Source organism: Octopus sinensis, linkage group LG11, assembly GCF_006345805.1.
Source record: "Octopus sinensis linkage group LG11, ASM634580v1, whole genome shotgun sequence".
NCBI lineage: Eukaryota > Metazoa > Mollusca > Cephalopoda > Octopoda > Octopodidae > Octopus > Octopus sinensis.
Window position 1 is genome coordinate 72,107,985 of NC_043007.1, and position 12,500 is coordinate 72,120,484.

The 12,500-nt window shown below is 36.7% G+C and overlaps 1 protein-coding gene across 4 annotated transcripts in view; it reads right to left on the reverse strand.

The window, feature by feature from the left end:
• Positions 1-12,500, reverse strand: part of LOC115217374 (bone morphogenetic protein 2-like) — a 248,443-nt gene that overhangs the window by 172,482 nt on the left and 63,461 nt on the right. Inside the window, exon 1 of one of the 4 annotated variants that reach the window (XM_036507692.1) lies at positions 2,758-2,763. The exons of 2 other annotated variants lie outside the window; for them this stretch is intronic. The gene's annotated coding sequence lies outside the window, so the exon portion shown is untranslated. Of the gene's footprint in view, positions 1-2,754; positions 2,764-12,500 lie in introns of those variants that run through there. One more of the 4 variants, XM_036507694.1, reaches the window with a different exon arrangement.

Below are 12,500 nucleotides of genomic sequence, written 5' to 3' on the forward strand. Positions count from 1 at the left end.
TACGATATATATATGTACATATATTTTTATATATATATATATATATATATATATATATATGATATACACGCAATATATGTATGCATATGTATACACACACACACACACATGGTTGTGTTTGTCTGTTGTTTCCGTTCATCATGGTCGACTAGTTACGCATCATATGATTTCTTTTCTTTCTTTCCTTCTTTTTTTTTTTTGACAAAAGTAACTTATCAAATATTCAATTATAAATATGATTCTGCTGTTTGTTGCCATTGTATAAAATATTTGCTTTAAAGGAACTGGAAAAAACTCTCAGTTATTACAAGATAATCTTAGCATTATAGCAACAACGTTGTTGGATGAATTTGGTCAATCCTGGTTCACTAGAATTGTTATTTTACCAATTGTCCTTGTTTGCTGAATAGCCTTGTGATATTGCCAATAACTTCGACGAAAATAGAATATTGGAAAACCATCTAGATGATTGATGGTTTTATGTTATTAAATTAATGCCGTTCCCCTGGAGACAGCCGGAACAAACCAGTCATTGCAGTAAAAGACAAACAAAAATTAAAACAATGAAAAATATTATTGAATCCGATTTCAATAATATATAAATGGAACTGGAATAAGAGATAGTTTGGTCTATAACATAGATAATCATCTGCAAAATATTTATCGGAATGGAAAAAAAAAAGAAGCAAAACTGTGCGGTCTTTAAAAGAAATACACAACTAAAATGATATATAATAACTACAAGTTAAACGAAACGATTCCATAGTTGACGTTAAAAGCCGTGACAGCTTCTAAAGAGAAACAAATATGGCGATTAACGACAGGAAAAATAACCTATCTTCCAACCGTGTATTAACAATATCCCATCTAAATAGTATTCCATTCCCTGCCCTCATCATAAATAAAGACTGTTTTTAGGACGGGAGGAGAGTTTTGCAAGTGAAAATTAACAAATGGTTTCTTTGAACATACTTTAAAGTCTTTGTGATTAAAAATGTTTTAATATCCGCCAGTACTAGATTTTTCTGTAAAACAACAACAGCAATAACAATAACAAAAAAAACCCCAACAAACAAACATACAAACAAATATTATCAAAACACAACAAGGGAAACTAAAATATAATCATTATAAAGTAAAGATAATAAAACTTTTATTTACGACAATCATTGGTTAAGCAGAGAATAATTTCAACTTTGACTGACATTTCGTTTATTTATGTATTTTTTCCTTGTGTATTATCATCCGTCACCGTAATATCAGTCGACGGAACAAGCCATTCAGACTAAGCATCTAGTGAGTGAGTTGCCTTTGATCTGAACTCGACCTCAAAACTGAATTACTCACTAAACAAATAAAACATCCGATTTGCACAGACATCAAAGGGAATTGCACTGTTTAGAAAGCGACTTGATAATACGTTTCTTCTCGAAGCTGCTGCTCCAAGTCAGATTACATGACTGGAATCATTGTCACTTTGTCTCTGCAGGCATTACAATGACAAACTCTCCCACTGACATAAAACTGTTTCTTAACCATTTAAAAGGGAAAAATACACAACTGACACTCATTTCGAAGGTCACCTCACACAACAAAAACTAAACAAAAACAAAAACAGAAAAACAAAATGCCAAAAACAAAACAATCCTAACTCCCCTCTCTCTCTCTCTCTCTCTCTCTCTCTCCCATATTGTTTGATTATTTCTCTTCGCTTTCCCTCTTCTTCTGTTTCTTTCTCTCTCTCTCTCTCTCTCCCGTCTTCTCTTTATATCTGACACTCTATCTCTTTCTCTACACTTTATACTTTACTCAATTCTACCTACCTATCACTTATACCTTTTCTCTTTCTTTCTGAGCCTTACCCTCAAACACTGCCTTATGTATGTATGTATGTATGTATGTATGTATGTATGTATGTATGTATGTGCGTGTGTGTGCGCGCTAGTGTGTGTGTGTGTGTGTGAGTGTGTATACCACCCCTCTCCTCTCATATTCTCTGTTTCTCTACACCCTCATTCCTGTACTCTGCTGTTTATCTGTTACCTCTTCTGCCTCCCTTCTCACACCTCACCCATGCAGAGTTTCTTTTTTCCTTTACCGAACACTTGACATACCCACCCTTCCTCTCTCTCCCTCCCTCTTCCCCTCTCTCTCTCTTCCTCTTCCCCTTTCTCCATCCACCCCTAAACGTTCTGTAGACAATTCTTCACATTATTCTTTTCTCGACATTAAATATAAAGAAAATAAAAATCATTGATAATTATTTCGGTTGAATTATTCTCCCCTCCCACTACCACTTTCCACATCATAACTCCTACGACTACCCAATATCATCCTTCATAACTCTCTCGCTACCACCACCACCACTACCACCACCTCCACCACCACAACCACCACCACCACCACCAGCTTCATCCTCACTTTCACACTAACTATTGTGCATAGCTATCACTACAACCACTACCACAGTCTCAACCACCGTCGCTGCCACCACTGCCAAGCACCGCCACCACCACCACCACCACTACCACCACCACCGTCACCACATTCCACTACTGCTTGAACCACTCACACAAACCCCATAGCAGTGTCACGAACGACACTCCCACCACCACAATACACCTCTACCAGAAGGACTGTAATTAGCACCACCACCACCACCACCACCACCATCACCACAACCACTACTGCCAGAACTGCCACCAGCACCAGCACCGCCACAAGAACCAGCATCGCCACCACCACCACCACCACCACCAGCAGCAGCAGTATAAACCCATCATAACAATTCTTGTAACTCACACTCCGCCTCATCATATAATAGCAGTCATCATTGCCGCCATTCGTAATATCATCACCAACAACAATAATAACAACAAATAATCACGACAGCGTCTATGTAGGCACAGGCGTGGTTGTGCGATAAGAAGTTTGCTTCGTAAACACACGATTCCGGTTTCAGTCCTAGCGCGTGGCACCTTCGGCAAGTGCCTTCTGCGATAGTTTCGGGCCGACCAAAGTATTGCGAATGGATTTCGTAGATGGAATATATATATTGTTGTATCAGGAGAGAGTCATTCTGTTTTAATACCTTATTAATTAACATACCCACCGGTTCGTTTTCCACTCATTTTCCTAAAAGTTTCGTTGTTTCTTACAACCTCTTCTATAGTTTTTGACTCGGTCCGTTATCAGAGCTGTGTTCTTTTTATTTGTTTGTTCGTGTGCATGTGCGTGCGTCAGTGTGCATGCATGCATGCTTGCATGTATGTATGTATGTATGTATGTATGTATGTATGTATGTATGTATGTATGTATGTATGTATGTATGTATGTATGTATGTATGTTTGTGCATGTATGTATGTATATATATATATGTATGTGTGTATGTATGTGTGTATATATATATATATATGCATGTGTGTACATTTGTATGTATTCTGTATATGTGTTTGTGTGCGCACGTGTGTGTGTGTAATATGCATGTGTGTATATGGACATCCATTTCCGTCTCCTTTTGTGTATGTATGTGCGTGTGTGCTTGTCTGTCCGAATTACCCATGCATCTATCTATCTACTTAACCATTTATTTGCCTACATAATATATATATATATATATATATTTGCATACATAACAGTCTACTAATAGATCTACCTGTATATGTATATATTGTGGGTATCGGGGTATCACTAATTTCTATGTGTATTTCCTATTTAGTACAAGGGATGTTTCATTTATGAGGACGTACTGCTGTAATTGTCTGAGTGATGGGTCCCTCGGGTGATTGGATAAAATGCGGATGTCAAGTCGGCCCCGTGTGTCTCCATGTTGGTGGTCTTTGGCATGTTGGTAGAGTATAGAGGACTGTTTTTTGTCGTCATATTGTCTCAAATGCTCATTTAATTTCTCCGCAATGCTTCTAAATCTGTCGCCAATGTATGTCATGTCCCCTCTATGCACCTTATGCTGTAGACTACATTTCTAGTTCTACAGTTAGTGCCAGGGTTAATCTTGCATACCATGTAGTTGTCATTGGTGCATTTGGTATTCTCGAAGGAGTGTGACCAACATAACTGATCTGATGGAGCTCCCTGGCTTTTCAACGATCTTAATGTTGAGTTTGGTCTCCTTCAGAGCTTTCCTAAATCTACAAGCTAGTTCCCCATGTGTACAAAGCTAACAAATATCAAGTAGTTTTTTTTATAGAGGTCACAACCCATGGGGAAAAAAGAACAGTTCAATAAGCACCTGACTTTTTTTGTTTTTAAAAAAAGTAGTGGGGTCGATTTGTTCGGCCCCAGCATGACCACAGTGAAATGACTGAGACAAGTAAAAAATAAAAGATATGTATGTATGTATGTATGTATGTATGTTGTATGTATGTATGTATGTATGTATGTACGTATGTATGCTTTAGATAATCTTGTCCAAGATGTTCGTTTACTAAACGTCCTTCACCGTTAGTACAAATACAAATGTGATGTAACACAATAAACGTAATTGAATGAAAGGGGAATACATCAACAGATTTTCTATTTTAAAAGGGAAAGATCTGAAATCCTACTAGTTCTCTTGTTCACAAGTATTTAAATACATTACCCAATGAAGCTGATTAAAGTTATAAAGGCGCCATATTCAAATATCTTCTGGTTGGCATTACTTGTGTTGATATTCAAATGTACGTTGTGTTATGTTTGATTGTTTCATTTACAACCGATAAATACTTTAATATTAACAGGGAAGTTTTAGGTTTCTCATGGGCAACTAAGGACAAGACCCTCTTCGGTCATGAATGATCATGGAATTGAACTTAGAAAGTTCCCCTTCATGGCAAAAAACCGGGCAAAGTTATTTATGGAAGATCAGCAGTCATCCATGCATATCAACCTCCCCTCTCGACGCCACCGATGCTATTTAAGGGAGAGCCAGAGGCCGATACAGCTTGGCACCAGTGATGTCGCAACTCATTTCTACAGCTGAGGGAACTGGAGTAACGTGAAACAAAGTATCTTGTTCAAAAACATCGGGCTGTGTGTTGTGTTCATGGACAACTATACAATCAACTGTGACGCAAGCAAGGTCAATGTCTTGTGAGTGAATATGATATAGAGGAAACTGTGCGGAAGCTCGTCGTTCATGTATCTAACGACTCTGATGATTATAATATGGGTTATGTTCAATCAGCAATTCTGAACACTATTTGCACTCTTGGAGATTAGTTCCGCAATCTTAATAGGGTCAATAAAACTTAGGAAGCCTTCGTTCAGATTTCAAATACGAACATACGAACAGTCAAAATAACATTATAAAAAAATCAGTTGTCGCACCTGTATCCTAATTATTTGAAAGTTCAAATAGGTAATGAGGTAAGAAGTACATAGTGTAAATTGTTTCCGTGTAATGGACTGGCTTACCATGCGTGGCTTACCATGCGAGAATGTATACATACACATACTTGATACAAACATGAGTATATACTTGATAGGTATGTTTATATCATTTAGTACAGAACCGAATGATTACATCATTATAATTAGTGGTGACAGGTCAAATTGTTCCTGTTAACTGGTTTTCTAAATCTGTCCTCCTCTTCTGATTCATATCTGCACCCAAAACACACCAATTAGTCAGCACTCACTCAGCACCTCAAACATTCGGTATGTACTAGTCACAACATTCGAAGGAACAGATTGTGGGAAAATACTCAGGTGACACAATAGGTCATCTGCACTATGCCTGAATATTGGAGTAAAACACTTAGGAACTTTCGACTCTTGAGTCTGCCATCAAATTTTACACACACACTCACACATACATGACATACATGAATACACACACATATATATAATTGTATGTATGTATGTATGTATGTATGTATGTATGTATGTATGTATGTATGTATGTACGTCTGTATATATGTACGTATGTATATATATATATATGTGTGTGTGTATATATGTATATATATACATATACATACATATATACACATATACACACAAATATATATATAATATATATATACATACATATTATGTATATATATATAAATATATATATATCCATATATATATATACACATATATATAGATAAATATATATATACATATTATATATATATATATATATATTATATAAAAGGGCTTAGTAAAATAAATTACTTTGCCGCATACTGAACTCATTAGAAATAGCAGCTAAAAAAACTTTTTTTAAAACTATTTCCAATACTTAAAGAAAACCTCTCTCATATAGTGTTTGCTCAAATAACCTTTGCACTTGATTTTTTAATGTCTCTACCCCCATATTTGCGTGAGTTGAATTGAGCAAACACTATATGAGAGAGGTTTTCTTTAAGTATTGGAAATAGTTTTAAAAAAAGTTTTTTTTAGCTGCTATTTCTAATGAGTTCAGTATGCGGCAAAGTAATTTATTTTACTAAGCCCTTTTATATAATGTAATAATTTGAATTCGCCTTAAATGGTCCCTTTGCATACTGAATACTTGGTGAAATTGATTAATTAATTAATTTTACCCTCAATTGTTGAAATTATATATATATATAAATCAGGTTGAGTAAAGAATAGGCAACGTTTTGAATCATGAAGAATTTGTACCGGACTTTTCCAAAGTTTTGAATTAAAAAAAATTTTTTTTTTGCAGCAATTGCCTGACAATACAGAAAGAGACTTGCCCAAATGCATCAATAAGTTAACATCGATATTTTTTACTGTTGTTACAACCATCTGAAATAGAACTGTCAAAGCGCGTTATTCGAGCAATTTTGCTATTCAACTTCAAAAAAAGACGTAAAGCAGCTGAAGCTGCTCGCTATATGAGCGAAACATTTGGCGAGGAAATGGCCAGTGGTCAACTCGAAAATGGTTCGCAGTGAAGACCTGAGCCTTGAAGATGTTGAGCGTAGTGGACGCCCATCTGTCATCGATGACGGTCAATTAAAGACCGTCTTTGAGAAAGATCCACGTAAAACCTCTCGAAAACTGGCAAAAGAACGTCATGCGAGCCATAAAACTGCCTGCAACCTACCCACCTTCATATTTATCTATCTATCTATCTATCTATCTATCTATCTATCTATCTATCTATCTATCTATCTATCTATACACGCACAGATACTATCTACAGGTGTGTGTATGCGTGTGTATATGTGTGTGTTTGTGTGCGTGTGTGATGTTTAGAAACGGATACTTATGTGTTTACACACACACATTTAGGCAGAGGCATATGTATATGAGGGATTGTGTTTGTATAGATATATCCCTATATCACACCAACAAGGTGTGATATAGGGACGAATATATACATGTGTGTTTTGTGCTTGCTTGCTATTTGTATATATTGGTACTTTTTGTATTTGTGAATGTGTGCGAATGTGTATGTGTTTGTACGTGTATGTGCGAGTTTATGCATGTTTATATTTATGTAAATAAGTGAATGTGTATCTTTAATACGACTGTCGTGCTGCCTTCGAAGTTTAAACAATACTTTGATATATTCAGCAAAAGGGCTGTTTTGAGTAAAAACCATTTTCAGGGAATCGCTAAGTGGTGGTGTCTTCTCTCGAAGAGAGAAGAACATCTATTGAGTGCAAAGATCATTGAGTGGAATAATTCAACAGTGGTTGTTACAGAAGTGGGGACATCTAAAAGAACAGCCCACACTCAACTTTTGCAACAAATATAGATAATAAATGGACAAGGGTAGTCAAGAGAATGGAGTAAAATGGTGATGATAGCACTAAGGATGATTATAGTGATGATGATGATTGTAATTTCATTGTAGCGCTTCATGATTTGGTTCAATCGAGGAAGGCATTCTAATGATTGTGATTCCATTATTCATTTTAAAACCAAACAGTAAAGTTCTTTACACCGCAATAGCTATACGATATTACCATATGTTTTTCTATTCTTTAAATATATTTCTTTACTACCCACAAGGGGCTAAACACATAGAGGACAAACAAGGACAGACAAACGGATTAGGTCGATTATATCGACCCCAGTGCATAACTGGTACTTAATTTATTGACCCCGAAAGGATGAAAGGCAAAGTCGACCTCGGCGGAATTTGAACTCAGAACGTAACGGCAGACGAAAATAGACGAAATACCTATTTCTTTACTACCTACAAGGGGCTAAACACAGAGCGCATAAACAAGGACAGACAAACGGATTAAGTCGATTACATCGACCCCAGTGCGTAACTGGTAATTAATTTATTGACCCCGAAAGGATGAAAGGCAAAGTCGACCTGGGCGGAATTTGAACTCAGAACGTAACGGCAGACGAAATACGGCTACGCATTTCGCCCGGCGTGCTAACTTTTCTGCCAGCTCGCGGCCCTTATATTCTTTAAATAGTTAAAGAACAAATCTATCCTGAAACCCAGTTTCAATTGAAATATATACGATTTTCAGACAAAATTTCTTTTACGTTGTTTTCAGTCTAATGATGAGGCGAATAAAAACATTTTTTTGAAAGGATGCCACAAGTTTTTGTCTGGAGAAATATTCTCCAGAAAACATAATAATTTAGGTGAAGCTCGGATAGTGCTAAGAGTGGAAAAGTGCTGCAGGGCGGACCATTAGGACACGGTTAACGCGAAAGTGAATACGGAAATTGGCTTATGAGGAAGTAACAATCAAATAGAATAATTAATTAATTAATTAATTGAGAAAGGAATGGAGGGGGAAGTGTCATAGTGAAAGAGGAAATAAACAGAATGAAAAACATAGGAAGTGAGAAAACTTATAAATAGTAGAACTGGTGGAAAGAGGGGAGATGTATAGAGATAATTGTTATTAATCCAAACAGTTGTTACAGAATATAACAGATTATAATAATCCGACTCCCAGCTAATGCGGTCGGTCTCAGCTCATAACATTCACGGCTACATGCCTCACTTTACATAACATATAACCCCTCGCTACCCGTTTACCTATTTCCCTATCACCTTCTCGCTCAATCTCTCTGTCTCTCTCTCTCTATCTCTCTCTTCCCTCTTCCTCCTACCCCTCTTTTGCTATGAGCACACACACACACACACTTATACAGATTGAGAAAGAGACAGAGAGAAAGATAGAGAGAGAAAGAGAGAGAGAGAGTGATACAAACAGAGAGATTGAGCGGGAGAGATAGCAGTTCTCCAGCACTGCCATAGCCAGTTTGCTTTAACTAGAGTATATGTATGTATATATATATATATATATATATATATATATATGCATATATATATGTAATATATATGTATGCATATATATACACACACATATATATATATATATATATACATGTATATATATATATATATGTGTGTGTGTGTGTGTGTGTGTGTGTGTGGTTGTGTGTGTGTGTGTATGTGGGTGCATGTGTGTGTGTGTGTCTTCTATCACCTATTACAGTTGCATAATTGATGTCCACCCATATGCAATTCTCCAAAAAGCCAAACAACGCCCATAAATACGTCGTCGCAGCTCTACGCATCACTCATAAGGAGGGTGTCAAAAATGTCTTCTCGCTGCCCAAGTTGAACCTGCCTCATTCGAAAGCTGACGACATCATTCATTAAGACAAATTAATGGATGTGAAACTGTCTGACGTCCTCTCTTTATCCACCCCCATCCCCACTTCCTTTATAATCTATCATGGTTCAAAGAATCCATATTCTCAGTCAGAATTTGACACTGTCTGTCGCCGCAATGTTGTTTTATCTTTAACGTTTGTACAACTCGGCCATGTTATAACCCATTTATTTACTTTCATAACAACCCTGATGCAAAATTCTTTTAAATTGCACCCTTTCAGTGTATCCTTACTTTCTTCTATGAACCTGGTTCAGCTACCTCGGTCGACCACAAAAAAACGTAACAAAAACAAAAACAAAAGAGCAAAAATCTCTGTCTGTCTGTCTCTCTATCCTCTCTCTCTCTCTCTCTCTCTCCTCTCTCTCTCTTCTATATATAATTATAATATATATATATATATATATATATATATATATATAGGTGAGAAAGTTGGTGTGTGAATATTATATATATATATATATATATCTATATATATAGGTGAGAAAGTTGGTGTGTGTATATATATATATATATATTATATATATATATATATATAGGTGAGAAAGTTGGTGTGTGAATATATATATATATATATTATATATATAGGTGAGAAAGTTGGTGTGTGAATATATATATATATATATATAGATATATAGGTGAGAAAGTTGGTGTGTGAATATATATATATATATATATATATATATAGGTGAGAAAGTTGGTGTGTGAATATATATATATATATATATATATATATATATATATAGGTGAGAAGTTGGTGTGTGAATATATATATATAATATATATATATATATAATATACGGGAAGCTTTATGAAAATAAACAAAAGACGAAGGCAGGTGGAAAACAAACGAACAATTGTATTAGTATGGCGCTCAGGAAATATAAATAAAACAAGTCTTTAACGTTTCGAGCCTACGCTCTTCAACAGAAAGATACACAGAGAGAGAAAAACACAGAAAGAAGGAGAGAAAAAAAATACGTGCAGTAGCTAACGAATCAACATGGCGATCGATAGGGTGCAGACGCAGACATGTGGTAGCAAGTTCGCTTCCCAACCACATGGTTCCGGGTTCAGTCCCACTGCGTGGCACCGCGGGCACGTGTTTTTTACGTACCGAAGCTTTGTGATAGCCTCGGGCCAACAAAATCTTTGTGAGTGGATTCTGTTGATGAAAACGGAAAGAAACCCGTCGTATATATTATAATTTGTGTCTGTTTTTGTTCCCCACCATTGCTCGACAAGCGGTGTTGGCGTGTTGATGCCCCTGTAAATTAGCGGTTCGGCAAAACAGACCGATATAATAAGTATCAAGCTTTTAAAAAATAAGTACCGGGGTCGACCCGTTTCACTTCTTTATTCAATTTTACTTTCTCTTTTAAGTCATCGCTGTAATTTGAGGAAGATATGGCTGCTACTTCTAGCTGATTGAACAACTGTCTACAACCCTCCCTCTTCGTTGGTTAATGTATATTTTCATTGCTACTACTGCTTCTGTTTCAAAGGTATTTCTCTTCCTTTTATAGTTTAACTTTGAACTGTATGTTTATTCCTAGGTAGTTCCCAGTGAAAATGAACTGAAAGTTACAACATTTAAACGGCAGGTAACCTGCAAACAGTGCGATCTCTGCATTTATAAGAGCCAATGTTTTTAATACGAAGGACTTTCGTTGGAAAACGTTGGTAAATGTTTATATAGATAATAATATGACTGGGGAGAATGCTAGGTTGATAATCACGTGAGAATTATGTCAATATCATTGACGAGGGGCGGGGTATGTAAGAAGCAGTAGAACGCCAGACAAAATTGCTTTCTGGCAGTTTGCGCCCCGGGTTCAAATTCCACCGAGGTCAATTTTGCTTCCATCCTTCTGGGGGCGATAAAATAAGTACCAGTGGAGCGCTGGGATTAACGTAATCGACTTAACCCCACCACACAACTTGCTGGCTTTGAGCCAAAATTTGAAGCCAACATTATTGATGGGGGGGAGGGCGGGTTATGGAAGAATCAGTAGAACGTCAAGCATAAATGCTTTGTGGTATTTGTGCCAGCAGGTTACGTTCCGAGTTCAAATCCCGCTAAGGTCGACTTCGCCTTTCATCTTTCTGGAGGTGATAAAATAAGTACCAGTTACGCACTGGGGTCGATATAATCGACTTAATCCGTTTGTCTGTCCTTGTTTGTCCTCTGTGTGTTTAGCCCCTTGTGGGTAGTAAAGAAATAGGTATTTGTGCCAGTAGGTTACGTTCCGAGTTCAAATTCCGCTAAGGTCGACTTCGCCTTTCATCTTTCTGGAGGTGATAAAATAAGTACCAGTTACGCACTGGGGTCGATATAATCGACTTAATCCGTTTGTCTGTCCTTGTTTGTCCTCTATGTGTTTAGCCCCTTGTGGGTAATAAAGAAATAGGTATTTGTGCCGGCAGGTTACGTATCGAGTTCAAATTCTGCTACAGTCGACTTCGCCTTTCATCTTTCTGGAGGTGATAAAATAAGTACCAGTCAAATACTGGGGTTGAAACTTCTTTTAGCTTCGTTTATAAATAATTATTATTATTGTTGAAGGTGGGATAATTTGATAGAATTGGTAGTGTCAAAGAAAAGAGCTTCATTTAATTTCATTTACGAGCGCGCGTGTTTGAATTCTATCGCCACTAGCTGTTCGGCAAAAGGCTCCGATCCCATAAGTACCAAGCTTTAAAAGAAATTGGTGGCTGGGATCGATTTGGTTGATTAAACCTGTCGATGCGGTGCCTCACCGTAGTCGCAGCCCAATGATGGAAACAAGTAAAAGTTTAAAAAATAAGCAATATTTATATATAACAATATTTATATATATATAGGCGCAGGAGTGGCTGCGTGGTAAGTAGCTTGCTTACCAACCACATGGTTCCAG